Here is an 18,756-nt window from a genome sequence, read left to right on the forward strand (position 1 = left end):
TAGTAAGAATTATTTGATGAATCATCTTATCATTGCATACTATTCACCCCTATGAGGAAGACATTAAAAAGTATAGAAATATACCATGTTTATGGACGGGCAGAATCAATATAATCAAAATGTGCATATTACCAAAAGTAATGCACAGACTCAACGTGATTCCCATTAAAATACTAGGAGCATTCCTAGTAGAGTTGGAGCAAAAATGATACAAAAGTTCTTCTGGAAACACAAGAAACCACAAATACCCATAGCTGTCTTGAAGAATAAGAATTTACCTGGAGGGATCACGATCCTAGAACTCAGAACATATTATAGGTGGGTAGTAATCAAATCAGCTTGGTGCTGGTGCAGTAACAGAGAAGACTGATGGAGCAGAATGGAAACTTCAGAAGAGAGCCCATAGATGCAATCTTTGACATGCGAACAGAAAACAACCAAGAGAAGAAAGACGGCCTCTTCTACAAACACTGATGGAAAACTTGGATAGCAGCCTTCAGAAACAAGAAACAAGACCCTCGCTTTTGGTGATACACAAAGATCAAATCTAAGTGGATAAAAGATCTAAACTTACACCCAGAATCCACAGAATTGCTACAACAAAATGTAGGAAACACTCTACAAGAAATAGGAGCATGCAAAGACTTCCTCGGAAAAGCATCAGAAGCAAAGGTAGTCAAGACCAGAATAAACAAATGGGACTACATCAAACTAAGAAGCTTCTGCACAATTACAAAGTAAAAAAGCAATCGATAGAGTAGGTGAAAATCTGTGCATATTACACAGCAGACAGGGAACTAAAATCCAGGATTTATAAAAACTCCAAAACTACCATAACAACAACAGCAGCAAAAAGTCAAGAAATGGGAGCAGGAGATGAACAGACATTTTTCAAAGGAACAGGTTTAAATGGCTAACACACATACAGACATATGAAAAAATTGCTCATGCTCCCTTGTAATTGGAGAAATTCAATTAAAAAACTACACTGAGATTCCACTTCACTCCAGTGAGGATGGCTGACATCCAGAAAGCTACCATCAACACCTGCTGGCTAGGATGTGGGGGAAAAGGTGCCCTCCTCCCCTGCTGGTGGGACTTCAGAAGGGGGCAGCCACTCTGGAAGCCATTATGAGGGATGCTCAGACAAATGAACATTCACTGATCGTAAAATGCAGCAATCCCACTTCTGGGAATATATCCAATAGATCTGATATCATACACACAGATGAGAAAGCAATCTGCACCCCTGTATTCTTTGCAGTACAATCAACAGTCACAAAAATATGGAAACAACCTAGATGCCCATTGAAGACAGCCAGATAAAGAAACTGCCGTATATCTATTCTGTGAACTACTCTTCTGCTATTAAAAAGGAGTCCATCATGCTAAGTGAAATGAGTCAATCTCAAAAGGACAACTATCATATGTTCATTCTAATATAAGACAATTTCCATTGAAATACAAAACAACAACAACAACAAACCACAGGTGAATAAACACACATACTACCCTCACAAACAAAGGATATACTGGAGACCAGAATATCAGGATTCAAAGAAAATCAACAGAATGCAACTCTACTGTTGAATAAAAGTAGATTCCCAAATAAAACTACTAAATATATATAGACAACAGAAAGTTAGGATTTCTACTATTGTCTATGCCAACAGTGTCGTGACCGATGCCAAGAGCAGAAATCTAGCGTCATTCCTCCTTCATCTCTGATTTTCAGCATCTCTTGATGCGCCCGCCATTAATATGGCTGAGTGGTTGCTTTGTACATCTTACGCGATGGTTCTTTCTTGTTTCAATTTGGAATTATTAATGTATTAATGTTTTAATCCAACTATTAATGTATTTAGGGGATGCCTAATAGAAGTGCAGCAGATACTGACACGTCCAGTTGAGGAGCCACAGTGCTTTATGCATCTCTGCATGGAGATCAAGGACGAACTCCCAGCGGAGCTCTTGAATATACGCCCGCAGTAGAATGCTGGAGTCTCCGACACTTTCCATTCTTACAATGTTAGGAAACACTTCAATCACAGAGTCATGGATTTATGACTGTTCTTGAAGGACCACCCATTGTAAAACTGGGGGGGGGGGATTGGAAGCAGGGAGGGATTTGTGGTTGGGAGGGAAATCCCAATGCCTATTGAATTGTACCATGAAACGATACTTTAAAAATTCACCCCTATGAATTAGCACAAAGAGAAATGAATATCTGACTGGATTATAATGATTATGTGATGATATAAATCATGTACCATCATGATTCTTTTATATAAAACAGAAAAGATGCTCATAGAATACTGATGATGACAATCTCACGGGAATCCACAACAGGGTATTTTTGCTTATCAGTGTCTCTTTGCATAAATTAGAGAAATGAATGTTTACTTTAAGAGCATTACAAGAAGGGCATAAATTTAAGTTTGGAATTTAACATCTGACAAATGTAAAATTTAAATTTTAAAATATTTTGTGAAAGTAAACGTATCTTTCACTATTTTCAAATAAAGTGTTGAAAATACTCCTCCAGCACAAAAGCGAGCAATGTGATTCCAGTTCCAACTTGATAAGAGCACTGGGAAGACATTTAGATTCGTTCTAGATTCTTTTTTGAGAAGTTACATTCAAGCTGAACTTAAGTAAACAGATAATTTTTATAAGTTAAAAATGTCCTTATATACTAAAATTGGTGCTGGAATAATTGCTTGCAACATGCTTTCCAATCTGACTAACAAATTAGTGTTGCAGACTTGGTATCATTTTTATTTGCTAAATCATTCTTAATGTTCATGTCATGAATTTCAAACAAGAAAACCTTATCTAGTTATATTTTTTGGAAGCCAAGTTGATGAATATATAGAAGGCGTTGTTTTTTTTTTCCTCAATAATCTCACACCATTTGGTGAGATTTTCAAATGAAATTAACATCTTTGCCCCTTACACTAAGTTGTTTAACAAAGCATAATTCATGAGCAGAAGGTGCAGAAAGTGGCTTCTTAGACGCATTACAGATATGTACAATGAGTGTTTTCTTTACAGTGTTCATCTCCTGTGTTATTCAAAGAATACATTAGTGTATTTTATGCTATAAAAGCATTTTATGTTTATGAATCAATTATGATGATTCAATACAGTGAAATGTTTCGCTAATGACAAGCACAGTAAGTTGCATTGGATTAACCTAGGAATATGCACTTTTATGTATGCATGAAATAAACCTGTTTTAAACAATCATAACTGTGGTTCTTTGGAAGAAAAAAAATCCAAAGAAATAAGCAGTACTTTCTCCAATTTGATTTTTCCACTGGAAATATAAATTTAACTTTCATTGAGATAATGATGAAAACAGCACAGAGGCGTGTCCCGACTCCTTCTGGTTACAGGCCATTCCTCTGAGTCTGCCTTCAAAGCTTTTGCTGCTTAACTCCACTTAGTTAAACCTATTCTCCAAGGGCTAGATTAAAGGCTACTTTTTCTTAAGGATTTTGCTGTCTGGGGAGAAAATTCACCTTGAGTCCTCCATGTTTCTGCACATGATATGAGCAAGAAGCTTTGCCAGTTTTGTTTCATAATCTTTGCAAGGGTGCTTGTAAAGCCAGTGAGAAAATCCGCTTTAAGAGCAGAAGCACATTTGTTTTCTGACTGGATTATTTAGATAACATCTTTCTCGTGGGCAAAGGTTAGGAAGGTGTGCTCACAGAGTCCAAAGCCAAAGGTTCCTTAGCTGTAGTCTGCACACGTGTGTGTGTGTGTGTGGGTGTGTGTGTGTGTGTGTGATAGAGAGAGAGAGATAGAGACTCATGACCTGCCTGCTTCCTGGGACCTTATGTAGTACAGAGACCCATGAGAATTTATACTCCTTGCTGTTCTGCAGGTATTAAAGTACTTTGTTTCTTTGTGACAGCATCAAAAACTGTGGGCGCCTTACACAGCAGCTTGCAAGTAGGGAAAACCTCAAACCCTTCATTGGAATGTCTAGGCATCATCATTCAATGGGTTTGCTTGTTCCCATAAATCATCATAATATTCCTCTAATCTTTTTCTTCCTGCAATAGACCAGCATTCTAATTACTAAGGTAGGTGTTGTATTCTTTTTGCTTTGAATCAGATTTTGTTTTCAGGTCTCACACCAAGTCTTACGCATTTTAGAAAACCAGTGTGGACTTGTGAAGTACCACTAAGAAAACATTCGTTGAATAAGGGAATAAATAAAAGAAAACTGACAACCTAATTCTAGGTTTATACAGCAATAGTGACATTAAAGTATCAAGTTTCAATTCAGAGTGTTTAATTATAAGAGTGTGTTACAGGAGAACTTTTAAAAGCTTGCTTTGATTTAGTTAAAATACTATGTCTTTCACTTAAAATCCTGTCATTATTAAAAACAGTGTGAGTACTAGATAATAAAGTTCTATTTCATCAAAAATACAGTCCTTTTACTAAGTTCCATTCTGCTATGCAGAGGAAATTTAAGATATCATTTAAATATTCAGCAAAATGTACGATAGTCTGGTGATAGCAAATTTCATAGAACTATTTCCAGTTGTTATGGAGCTGATTTTAATCTCCATTATACCTAGTAGGTATTATTTAAATAAATTAGATATAGATTTTTTAAATGCCACCAAATGATATGTTTCTGCATGCTCCATCCTTTCATAAACGGTACGCAGAATGACTCACACATTTATAAACACATGGACTGTATATATCACAGCAATGAAGGGATTGTCTTAATTTCTTTGTAACATCCCCCCCAAAATGTCTGTTTCCATTTCAGGCATTTTAGGTTTTATTAATTTGATTCTGGAAAATTCACTTTTTAAAATGTATTTGTTTCATGAGATGGGATTTCATTATTCAGCCAATAGCATATATATATATATATAATTTTCCCAGATGCCTGCGAATGCGTCTAGTCTACTCTTTTCCCTTCCGTCTTCATGCCTCTTGGTTCCCGAATGCCATAGCGGGAGCCTGTTGGCTGAAAGAATGAGTGTAACACCTTGGACGTGTACGAACTAAGCACTTCTGTTCCAGAAAATGTGTTAGTCTACACTGATATGCGTCCAGGGTTATCTTCCTTGGAATTCGGAGAAAGGAGAGGAAGTGCTTCTGTCTTTCTAAAGCCACATTATGTTTTTGCTAGAGTTGAATTTAACCTTAACAACCACTGAACTGAAACAGGGTATTTATGGCAATAGATTTAGCGGAGTGTTTGAGATTTAAGAGGAAGGACAGAAGCAAGGTAAATTACGTGATAATATCACAACAAGATGATGATGATGATCTACTCAAACTCTGAAGTCTAATTTTGATGCCAGTCTTCTCAAACATTTATGTACTAAATATTAAAACATGTGGGGCTCTTTTTTAGTAAACCTTCTTTCTCACACCAAAGTCAGACATGGTATGCTATGCTGAGTCCATGTGATGCACAGCACAGCACACAAGTAATGCCCTTGGAAGGCCAATGCATTCCCAAAGACACACTTCAGTGTCCCTCTCTGTATTTGGAAGCCTGCTTCAGCTCCATCGAATCCCTTTACATCGCCTTGAAATTTCTCAGCGTCTTAATGTCACCCCTGTGACAGAATCCAATGCGTTTCAGCGAAGATTTCCAACCTTTCACCTATTTTGGACATTTTAAACTTCCTTGGATTATGTGAAAATGTATTGAAAAAGTAGAGAATCTGTAAGCATACCAGGCATACGACAAATTTATGAAGACACATTAAGTCAAAACAACTTCAGAAAATAAATTCCACAGAAAGAATAATTTCAATTCAGAGGCTGTGCATGTGTTCCTAACAGTAATGCATAAATACGTTTGATTAAATGTTCAAACAGAAAAAAAAATGTTATTTTTAAAGATATATGTGAATTTTCCTCTAAGTCTAGTATTCCATAACATTTACATTCCTTTTGATTCAGCTTTTCTTTCCGCCAGTACAATGCTAGCCTTTGCTACAAGTTCGGTGACAAACTACATGTACCTTTTCTTTCTTATGTTGCTACATTTTTAGCCCCAAGATTTTGGTATTGTGTGCCATGCATGCAATGATAGCCCAGTAGATTGTACTTTGGAGTCTCGATTTCATATCAAAGGGTAGTGTTCCTCTATTCCACTAAGTCATAAAAACTCTATCACTTATACACTGTACTTTCAATTAGAACCTATTTGCCAATTTTAATAAATTATGATTACACGTCTGACATAGCATTTTTTTCAGAAGCCATACAATTGCTGTAATCTGTCTTTTGAATAATCGCCATGCTTTGAACACACAGGGCTTTTTCACATGCCATCGCCTACTCTCTTGGCTTCTTTTCAAAGACACAACTTCAGTGAATGAACATGTTACTCATCCTTCAAGGATGCTTGTCATTCTAGTTCCGTCTGCAAATTTTGATTTCCACCACTCTACATACATTGCTTCAGGCCTTACCAATACTCTCTGCTTTACAACATTTAAACATATTTTTTTCCTGATAAATTCTTACTGTATTTTTTATTTTATCAGACTCGTGAAACAAATTCACCAGTAACCAATCTCAAGGGAAGGCCATGATGCCAGGACAACAGCAAAGATCATCACTATATCGGCAAGTTTGTGAGTTCACAAAAGTTGCCTGGGACAGATGGAATCTACACTGCATGACTCACTTGCACACAGCTGGGCAACAAAAGGCTCAGAGTTAGGAATCAGATAAAACCAAAGATTCAAATGCCATTCACATAAAAGGAGAAAGAAGCTGAAATACGGGGATCGAAGGGAAATTTCTTCTTACGCAGAGATTTGATAGCCCCTGGGACAGACAGTAAAAGTTGCCAGGCTGTTTCTAGCAGTCCCTCTGTGTCTCGGAATACTGCAGCAAGTACATATAAGGGAGAAATTATAGAACAGGCCAATTAAGACTGCTCTGGGACCATCCAGTAGTATGGGAACCTCTTTAAACAAGATAGAGATACATTGTTGTTTCTGAAGTATTCTGATAGGGTGAACATTAAAATAATTCCTTGCCTGAACTTTTAAGTCGTATATCAAATGTGTGCTTAAAATTAAATAAATGATTAAAAATATTCACCTTACCACACTAAGCTGTAGTTGAGATTCTCAGTAAAAATTACTTTAATAATGTTTTGACAATGAACAATAACATACAATAATGCCAATATGAACCAAAGTATTTCAGTTGCTATATTGCATGCACATTCTTTTGCTTTTATTTATGCATTCAATGAAAGTCTGTATCAGATTCTACTATGTATAAATTACTCTCTTTGTTGCTTCAGCAAAGACAGGAAAACAGAAATCAAGGTAACATTAATTAACCAGGAAAGAGTCACATAAACAAAGAGTGAGAACTGTGTGCTGCACTAAAAACTCTACATCAACTATATTACACTTTGATCATGCCTTCTCGTTTTATCATCCTTCACTGCTTGGAAAATAATGAGATGTGCAAATCACAGCATTCCTCTTCCTTTGAATAAGAAAAATCTTAAAAGAGGGTATTATGTGTATTTTAAAAGTTTCACATAAAAATTGGAGTTTAAACTAATGTTATATCCATTTAACTACTTTTCATTATTCAACAAAGATTTAGAGAACTCCTATAATGCACTAGTCACCACCCTAATATTAGAAACGATTGACTATAAAATAAATTTTCTTCCTGTTTAAGTGTGTTAAAAATAGTACATATATTTACATATACATGCATATGTAGCATACATAAGTATATGTTTTAATCTATTTAAATAATAAATAATATAAACATACATTTGTATATATAAATGTCATGTATTTTACATATAATTAGTATATATCATGAGTGGTCAGAAAAAAACCTTCTCTCATGCATGTAACATTTGAGTAGCTTGAATCCTAGGATAAAGGCAATGGGAAGCTATGAGGAAAAACCATTCCAAACACAGAGAACGAAGCAAGATTTCTTAGTGAAGATGAGCATGAGATGCTAGGGAAGGAAATACAAGATCATGGGAAGTAAAGTTATAGAAAGTAAGGAATAGGTAACGACATCACAGACACATACAGGATGTAGAATAACAAAGCCACAGGACATTTCATTACTGTGATTTATCTCCATAAGATTGTCACCATACAATACAGTATTCTTAGTCTAAGCACAATATTTAACATAGTTTTATAACTTATGGATCTTGCATGATTAAACCAGCTTATTCATTGGATCATGATCTTTAATACTGTTTGATTTTTGTGTATGGTGTCATAAAAATCCACTTCCGTTTTTCTACATGTAGACCTGTAGTTGATGCAACATCATTTATTAGCCTGTCCATTCTCCAGAACGGCCCTCTGGAGATCTTTTAGCCAAACATGCATGGGTTTACTTTAATGCTTTTTTCTCTGTTCCCTTCTCTGTATATGATTTTACTTCAGGATCACACTTTTTAATATTAAACATTTAAAAATATTTTCGAATAAGAAAGCATGAATTATCTTGGTTTATTTCTCATTGTCTTTGATGAACAGAGTTCTTTAGGGTTTCACATGGATTTTTAGTATTTTTTACATTAAAATAATCCACAGGGATTTTGATGGACACTACATTGAATATACAGACATTTTAAAATAAATTGGTGGAGTTTATACTAGTAAGTCTTATGATCAATCTATAAATGAGGGGTGGCCTTCCATGTCTAAATGCATAGTCTGCCTGAGTTTGTTGAATGTATTTTTAATTGTTACTTAGAATTATTACAGACTTGAGCTTTTCCTGCTTTTAGTGACAGATTTCTGAGATAATTTCTATTCTTTGATCAAGTCATATTTCACTGCTGCTCAATGTTCTTCCTAACTCTGCATTTGTACCTGAATATGTGAAAAGCAGCACCTTTACACATACATTTACTAAGCAGAGTGAGTAAATAGTCTAGAGGGCCACTCAAACATAGTCTCTTAAAATGTCTTGTAACTCATCTGTAGATACTCCTAACTAGAGAAGGGTCCAGATTTCCTTTGGTAAGGATCTCATTTCCCTTTCTCTCTCTGGTATTAATCTGCTGTAACATATGTTCTTGGAGGCACTCACACACCATTTGGCTCCCACATATCTAGCTTGTGTTAGGCCCAAACGGTGCATTAAATAGGCTGAACAGACATCAGTCCCTCTGGGTGTACCTGATTCAGCCAGAATATTGTATTCATCCTACACTCTTGTCGTTCCCCTTGAAAACAGAGGCTACTAAGTAGCGTCAGCCAGGCCCACTGGACAACAAGAAACTGAGCTCTCTTCTCAGCCGCCTCCAGCATCTCTATTATTACCTGTACTAACAGTAGTCTGAGAAAGTAACATCAAACCCAGTTCCCTGGGAACCTTCTTGAAAAGTTACAATGCTGGACATGTACACGGGTGTTCTGTTTCCACACCCAGAAGAAAGCCGAGTTTTCAGTTCTCGTGATCATGTGATGTCTTTCTAGAGTTGAGGAAACATGGCAAAGGTATCAGTAACTCTGCTGTGGCTGAGTATGAAACCAAGACACAAGTCTCAACTCAGTAGAGAAATGAGGACCAAGGTAACAATGTCAGGCAGACAATTATGTGTCAAAGACTGGGGAGGGTCCACAAGGCCATCCTGTAGGGTGAATCCAAAACCCTGCTGTCTTCAGGATCCCCTCAAGATTGCCCACCTCACAGTTTCACTTGTGGTTAAAATATCCCAATAAAATGGACACCTAAGCTAGAATACTCTAATTTGCAGTCACAGGAACAGAGAGCCTTAACAATATGTAACTCCACATGCTAACTATAAAATTTGATCATGAGCATCAAGGCCACATTATAGCCAATACCACTCATATTTTAGAGACGCAGTCCCAAACCATGTCCTCTCTGCCTGACCCATTCCTTTCATGGAATGTGTTTCACTTCACTTTCAGTACAGCAAGCTGTATGCTTACACAATGGACCAATTCCTGGCACTGGATGTTGCCAATGCACTTTTGCACTATTATTCCTATGTTCTTCTCTCTCAAATCCATTAGCAATGATCCCAGTGGGAGAGCATGCAGGGTACAAAGGAAAATGAAAGTTTTGAGACATTAATACCATGTCAGGGCAGAGGGATGTGTAAACAGGTAGGCCATACAGGCAGCCCTAGGTACTAAATGACCAGAATGAAGAGCCCAAGTCAGGAGCATGTAATGAAACATAATTATGCAATGGGTCCTAGAAAACAAAGTGTTTCAAGGATGCATGATGACAAGATACACAGAAGAAACACACAAGCCTAGAAAACAAAGTGTTTCAAGGATGCATGATGAACAACCATTTAAGGCACTGAGTTTATTCACCAAGTGTGTCGAATTTATGCATTCATGTTTATCAACACGTGCTCTGCTTTGACTTTGCTAATATTTAGAATGAAACCTAGAAATGAGCATCTTCACAAGTGTGCACGCGTGTGTGAGTGTGTGGTATATGTTCCAGGTACTAGCACAGGTGCTTAAAACCACGATCCTACTGAACCTAAGTTAGGACCACTTTCAGACTGAGAATACTAAGCATGACAGCACTAAGCAGCTTGCCTGAGATGACATTTGAAGACAATAACGTTTGAGTGCCATGTTTTGTCTATTCAAATTTAAATAGACCACAGTGTGAAAATCAGGGCGTCTATTTCTTGAAAATTATTTGTGAGATTTGAGTTATTTAACTTCTGAGATTTCAGTTCTGAATGTTGAATTAATACAAAAGTAGTTTTGATTGTAATAATCAGCATATAAGCTTTTTAAAAAAGATCTATTAATACTGATTCATGTCAAGTCCCTAAAATATGTTAATAATTATTTTCATATGTAAGCATATCATTTCAGCATTTGATTCACTTCTATTTTTATTTCAAGCTCTTTATTTTTCTATATACAAAGATGAAATGATGAAATTAAGGATTTTCATATATGTATTAGACTATCCTACAATTAAAGACCACAGACAGTTTAGGAGAGATTATTTTTCCCATGCTATCTTTTTGTTCTTGTTTAGAAAGAAATCAAGGTCTTCCATATCTGAATGTATTCTGTTAGCTTTCTTGATACAAGACACCTATAATTTAATGTATGTGATTGCCCTGTCCCTGGAAATGAGGAGACACTCTAGAAATTAATGCAGAAATTGTCACAAATCCACAGAGGCAGGTTGTTTTTTTTTTTTTTTTACCACCTGGGGAATTTTATTTTGACACAGTGATCTGTAGCAAATAAAAATACTATAGAGATATGGTAGAGGATCTCTTCATTTATTTTGCAGTTACTCAGACAAATGAAAAGAAAATTAAGTGTATGGTTTACAGGGTGTTACTAAATGTTGACACTTACATTAAGTATCTAATTTTCTGAGAGAGTTTAGAAAGTCAAGGTCTTTCATTACCTGGAAACTCATTGAGATTTTATTTGCAATTTGCTATACATATTTCCAGTTATTGCATTATCTTGTTTATGTTACTTTATATCTTTCGGCAATTAGGGAGTAACATAGGTGCCCTGGTGCATAACATTATTATTCAAAATTTGAATATGAAGAAGCGTTTCCTGGTTGTGATAACATCCCCATGGACATTGCAATTAAGTCTTGTTGGCCATTAAAATATAACTTTTCTTTTTAATCCTAATGAAAGAAAATACATATAAAACAATGAAACAGGTTAATAGATGTCAGGATGTATCAGATAACTTTCAGCTATGTCTATGTGGGAAGTTTTCCATGTTGTTTGTGTAATTGCTGCAATGTTGTCCTATAAAAAGAAAAGCTTTTCAGTTGATATATCTTTATTGGAACTCTTTAGACTTTTATATTCATTTTAGAAAAGAAGTAAACGCATGCCATTTGGGTCTAAAACTTAACCCAAATACATTCATTATTATCAAGTTCTATTATTTCCTCATAAAATTTTGTAATACTCTATTTTTTATAAAAAGATAAAAGTCATCTTTTCATGAAAGAAAACCAATAAATCATAGGCTATAAAACTGATATTAAAGGGGAAGATTTTCCTTCATTCCATGACTCTATGTTCTCATTTCCACATGGAAACATGAATATAGTTTTGGGTTCATAGAGAAGAAAGTGGAAATTTTTTTCAGGGTTATATAGGAATGGTATAATAAATTTTGCAATGATAACTATGTTTTATATCTATCAGTAACAATTGTTACTTTTAAGTACCACATATCACAAAGTTCTAAAAACACAGTAATATCAATACTGATTACTTTACCTTTTAAAATATATATATTTATATCTTTGTAAGCATATATTCTGCCAATCAATATACAATAGTCTTTTGATTCAAAAGAATAATTTCAAATCTGCAAATGTAAACCTAAGTTTAATGTAGTAACTAATAAAGTGCTAGTATTTTATTGTTACACATCATGAAAAGGCAGTCTTTTTTTCATTAATATAGTATTACATGTTTATGAAGATAGTAAACTGTCTTTTGGCAAAATGCTAGAAAAAGGAATTAATCACAGTTTTTACCCATTCAGATACATTTTTACATTAAGCAAATATAGGAAAATATGTCTTTGTTGCCCACTTTCTCCTTTCTACACAGCATACCTGCAAGCCAGCTGCTGGGTTAACCAGGTCACAATGGCTTTGTTGTTAGTGTGATCTGGGATTCAGTCTTAGTTCTGCCACTGGTTGAGTAGGTTAGCATCATTTCTGCAAGCAGAATTTCTGCTAGACACTCGTTCTCATGATTGAACACGGCATACTAACCACTCAGTAAATGTATAAAATAATATCTCCAATAACCCAGGTGTAACAATGTCTGAAATGTAGTCAATAATGACACTGCTCTCAGTAAAGCAGTACTGTTACCAGTTTTGAGGGTGGGTCATGGACCTCAAGCATTTGGTTAGCATCTGTCTACAGGACTGAGCAATATGGATTTACAATCACACACATACACTCAAGATGGAGGGTCATAAGGGCTCAAAATCCTTCTGTTTCACATTTGTTGTAAGAGCTATATTTAAACTCTTCTCACATATTCTCGCTTTGTGTGTTTTAGTATATGCAGTAAAAATCATGGCATAGCAAAATATTTCTGGTTGGAGCTGAATTGGGTTGCAAATATTGCTTTCTGATTTTCCTACTGAAAAACTTACTGTTTTTCCAAGTTCACTTTGTGAAAATCCATATGCAATTTACCCATCAGCCAACTATTGATAAACTATAGGTGAAAATTGAATAACGGTCTCCCTGATGGCAGTTGAGCTAAGTTTTATATATATACATATATATATATATATATATATATATGTGATATTATATATATATACCACACACACACACACATATGTTTTCCAACAACCAATGGCATCCAACACCTCTGAAACTATTGCAAACTGAGATTATTCTATAGAATCATCACAGAAATATCTAATATGAAACACAAGATATATGTTCACATTCCTTTCTTATTCTATTTAAAAGTAGTAACTCATTGCTTTATCTCATAAAATGATGAAAGATATCTATACTAGTCTGTTTGGAATGTCATAATAAAGCACCATTGGTTAGATTGAATGGACAACAATTTCATTGTTCCACGGTTCTGGACATTGACATTTCCAGTTTGTTCTTGTTTCAGGTGAGGCTCATTTCTTGACTTGCACATGGCCACCTTTTCCTTATTTCCTTATGTCTCTTGCGGCCTTTCTTCATTGCATGTTCTGAGAGAGCGAGATGGAGAGGCAGACAGCAGGAGGGAGATAGGAACAGAGACAACACATACCTGATGTTATAACTATTATAAAATGAGGATGGTGCAACTGATGGCATTGTGGCACAGTGGATGAATGTGCTGTTTGTGACATTGAGACCATATGTCAGTGCTGACTCCAGACCTGGCTGCCCTCGCTGATCCAGATCCCTGCCAGTGTGTGTGGAAAACTAAGACAAAAGGGCTCCAGGGCTTAGGCCTCTGCCACCCACGTGGGAGGCAAATGGATCTTCTGCTTCCTGATTGGGTTGGCTCATCTCAGACTCTGGAAATTTGGGGAGAAACCTATTGATAGAAGAAAGATGTCTCTTCTATCCCTCTTTCCTCTGTCCCTTTATCCCTTGAAATAAATAAATCTTTTGAATATCTAATAATGCCTTTTAAACACATGGCATATCCTTTAGGATGTAACACTATTTAAGCACACTTGTATCTGTCTGGTAAAGTTTTAACGACACATGCAAATCAGGCTACTCTGGACGGAGCATACAGGACAAAGATATTCAAATAACAATGCTCTACAAATGATGATTTTACAGATTATTATATTAAATAATTTTCAAAAATATCTATGCATGTCTCGTAAGCTACGTTAAGGGAGTCAGATTCGTTGTTGCATCTTAAACATTGGTGAGATCACAGAAACAAAACTTAAAAAGAAATATTATTTTCTCAGAGAAAGTAGCCCAATTTTAAGTATGATTTTTTTTTCAAAATGTTAATTTTAAAGCATGTAAATGCACATTTAGAAACATAAGTGGTATAATTATGTTTAATGAATCACCTGATGAGAATTCAAAGTTAGCAGCACAACTTTTCTGCATGGTTTTTAATACATCACAATTCCAATGTATAACAGTATTCAAAGAGCATGATAAGAAAAAATGCTCTTTGTTTTTCTCTTAGGTAAGGCAGGTCAGCAGGGCAGAGGCGGGGGCTTCGGGTTGGTTAGCTTAATCGTGAAAGACAGTAACTCTGTCTAGGCCAGAGCATAACCAGAGTGAGCGAGTCCCTCCCGAGATAGCTTCTCTATATCAAATATATAAGGAACAGAAAGCAGAACACAGCTTGATACAAGACAGGGATGCATTTCCCTGGCCTGCTGCCTGAACTCACTGCCCATGAGTGAATCCCACCTGATTAGAACCTCTTTTACACCAAGGCCTACTGAAACGTGGCTAGGGACATTCGGAGAAGGGTTTTGCTGAGTCAATTTTCAAACTCCCCACAGCACTGGACATTTCACAAGGGAGAAGGCAGCCATATTAATTTTCTTATTTTGTGAGTTTTGTGAAATGCTCTTGCACTCTGATCACCGTGAAGCAGTAACTGTGGTACAATGTGACCTAAACAGTATTCTGGTAGAAGCTCCAAAGATCACTCCCTGAGTGGCCTGGTTGGCTAGAGCTGAGCCAATCCAAAGCCAGAACCAGGAGCTCCTTCCAGGTCTCCCACATGGATGCAGGGCCCTAATTCTTTGGGCCATTCTCAATTGCTTTCCCGGACCAGAAGCTGGGGGCTGGATTGGAAGCAGAGCTTCTGGTATTAGAGCCTGTGTCCATACGGGATCCTGGTGCATACAAGGTGAGGACTTTAGCCTTATCTCCTCAGGAAGTAACATCATCACAGAATTTATGCCTGGAGGACACAACAACTATAACATCACGAACAAAATGCTTCTCAAAGTTTCAGGCAAAACCCCACAGATTAGAAGTTTCTGCTGTTGTTTTCAAAAACAGAAGTTGAGTCTCTTAAAAGGCACAAAGTGTTTCCTCCCCACAAAACTAACTATGCCTTGAGGCGTTTCTATAATAAAACTCCGAGAGCAATCAGCCCAGAATGGGGATTGTGCACGAGGAACACATAATCAGTATAATCAAATTATTATCCTGTCAAGAAGGAAATGTGTCCTTACAAAACCCAGCATCCAGGAAAAAGCAGTGGGCTTGCAGGGAGCCTGCTCGGAGCCTCCTCAAGTCAGAAAGGCAATCTGGAATTGAGGGGCACAGAGGGCGGAGAATCAAGGACAGCACTCACAAGGAGGAGCCAAGACACAGCTGTGTCCGACATGGAAGGAAAGGCACCGTGTTCTGCAGGTGCAAAGGGAAGAGGAATCCATCACAGGGATCTGCAGAAGTCAACCTCTATCCATCCAGGACGGAAGCCCTTACAGCCCTGGACCATGGACAGTAGAACCCTCTACTCACGTGTCGGTCGCAACAGGAATCCAAAGCCTCATTTAACAAGACAGTCTGGTTGCATGCATTTAGTCTTGACATAATTATTCATATCTCTCTAATCTACTCCTAAAAGTATCTGGATTTGAACAATACATTACATTCACTCAATACAATACAATACAATACGTCCAACCCAACACAGTCCAAACATACAGATCTGTGTTGCACTATGAAACAATACACCTAGCCAGTTCTCACTGATCCCTCTGAAGAATGCATGCTGTGATATCACTTGGTGTACTTAATTAAAAATAAATTAATAATCATAAAAATTGATTCTTGTTTCACTCAGTGTTATTTAAGAAACAGTTTTTAAAAAGAAAATGAGACAATACATAGGAAAAACTAAATAAGCATAAATTCCCAACCTGGCATTTTAAGGACTATGACTGCTACAGGTTCATGTTGAATCCAAAAAAGCTAGAGTAACAGATTAAAAAAATCAGTAAAGAAACGTAAAACAAAACAGCAACAATATTGAACATTTATTTCCCCATCAGGCATTGTAAATGTTTAAAACCTTCCTGAGTAAGTAGTACTTCCTCTGTAACACAAATGTTTCATGTAAAACAAAAGCTGGAAACAAGGCTTTTCACTAATAATTTACTTCCTGATTTTATAAATGGGAAAGTGTGCGATTGATGTGATTTAATTAGAATGCAGCCATGCATTAAGATAGCCAACATATATTTGTTCATTGCAAATAATCATTTTCAAATAAATATAACTTTAGAGCCCTCTAGTATTATTTAAAGAAGTTCATGGATATGTGAAATTTATTACATATCTAATGAAATTCAATAATATCAGCATATATGGCAAGATAATAATGAATGCTCATGTGCAGACTCTCCTTCATCCTTCCAGTTTTATTATTATTTCCTGTCTCACTATTTCTAGGATCCTGTATTTGCATCCCTTATCTCTACAGCATATGGATTGAGAAAGTAGTGTGTTATCAGTCTGACCTCCTCCTCTCACAAACAGCATTCACAGAGACTGGAACTGAATTAAAATCGGGGATATCCCTTAACATAAATATGAGCCCATTTCTACGAAATGAATCTGTTCTGAGAGTCATTCTTCCCCAGTATCCAATCTTTGGCAAAACAGAATGTTCAAAGAAGCATGAGAGACACGAACACGCCCAGGAAAGGAACCGGGTTCCTCAGCCTTGTTTACACTGCAGGCATGGATAACGTGAGGGGAAAGAAAGAATGAGAAGATTATATAACTAGAAGTGGTAGAAATTGTACAATATGATCAAAACATGCATAAGCTACATGTAGTCTAGATGCAAGAAGTCTATTGAGATGGCAGAACAAAGAAAACACAAATTGAAATTATTTTTATTCATTTAATTCCTTAAATTTGTGGTTTAAAATTCATCGATGAGTCCCTATGCTTCTAAATCTGTATTGTGAAAAATGACAACATACTTATTTTATATAAAGAATTGTTATATTCTGTAAAAAAAAACCCTCAGCAATGCCTCCCTATTTAAACACATTAATCATCATGCCAATTTTCAAAAAGTATTCGGAGTCATTGGAATAATAATGGACTTGTGCCATTACATCAACCAATGGAACTCTACTAAAAACATATCCGGTAGACAGCATTCAAAGTCAATATCTATTCATTCCATTCTACAAATCCTGGAGAGTAAATGGTGAACCATGACCATCTAGCAATTCCACCTTTTGAAATGATCCATCCATGCAAATATGACGTCATATTTTTATTACAGGCATACCATGCAATTGTGTAATATATGATATACAACAAATTGATCTTATTTGCCAAGAGAACAATAATTTCCTTTTATAGTACAGATGTATACTGAGGGAGTGCTATTGCATAGAATAAAGTAACTGCTTAAATCTAGAACTGAAAATAAAGCCATATGAGACCATTAATCTAATGTGCTGTAATTTTGTTCTTTGAAAAAATACCAATTTTAAGTCTTACTTACCTTTTAATCAAATCTTTTAAATAGTCTTGCTACCTGCATATTCTGTTTTCCTTTATCTTTCAAATCACTGAGTTGCCAATGGATTAATCCTCCACAAAGGATTCTTGGAACTACTTCTTTATTTTGAAGCTTCAATAGTTCCTCTGCTACAAAACACTGCAGAGGCCCTGAGAAATAAACTGGCTTATTGATCATTTCTTTCCCTGTATTTAGGAGCACACTGTACAGCCCTCTTGTCGCTTTACATCCCTGTCTCCCTGAGGACATGACGACTCACAACCTTTTCCTATCCTTACATGTCCTTTGTGATGTAGGAACTAGTGTCCTACTCACGGGTAGGACTACAGATAATTTAGCCTCATGGAAGTATTTAGAACCTGGAAAGTGACTCCTGAAACTGTCTGAATTCTCTTTCTCTCTCCCTCCAGCCACTCTCTTTTTCCTTTTGTTTATCTATTTTTCCATTTCCTTTTTCTTTTCATTTTCTGCTCTATTTTTTACTTGCCTTTTCTTTCTCCCTTGAACTCTGGTCCTGTCTTTCCCTGCGTTTTTCTTTCCTATCAGCTGCACTTGGGCTATTGGCCTCATTTTGTACATCTAAATGTGCAAACCAATACATGCACCTAGAACTTCACATTTGACACCTAGCTTGCATTGTATTGTTTCCAACGAGCTGTTGGTCCTTTTCAGAAGAAAGTGTGACGTTGACTCAGGTTCCGCTGTGTGTGTCCGTCATGTAGTCTTAC

Source organism: Ochotona curzoniae, unplaced genomic scaffold (genome assembly GCF_017591425.1).
Source record: "Ochotona curzoniae isolate NIBS_2020 unplaced genomic scaffold, NIBS_Ocur_1.0 contig_2754, whole genome shotgun sequence".
Lineage (NCBI taxonomy): Eukaryota > Metazoa > Chordata > Mammalia > Lagomorpha > Ochotonidae > Ochotona > Ochotona curzoniae.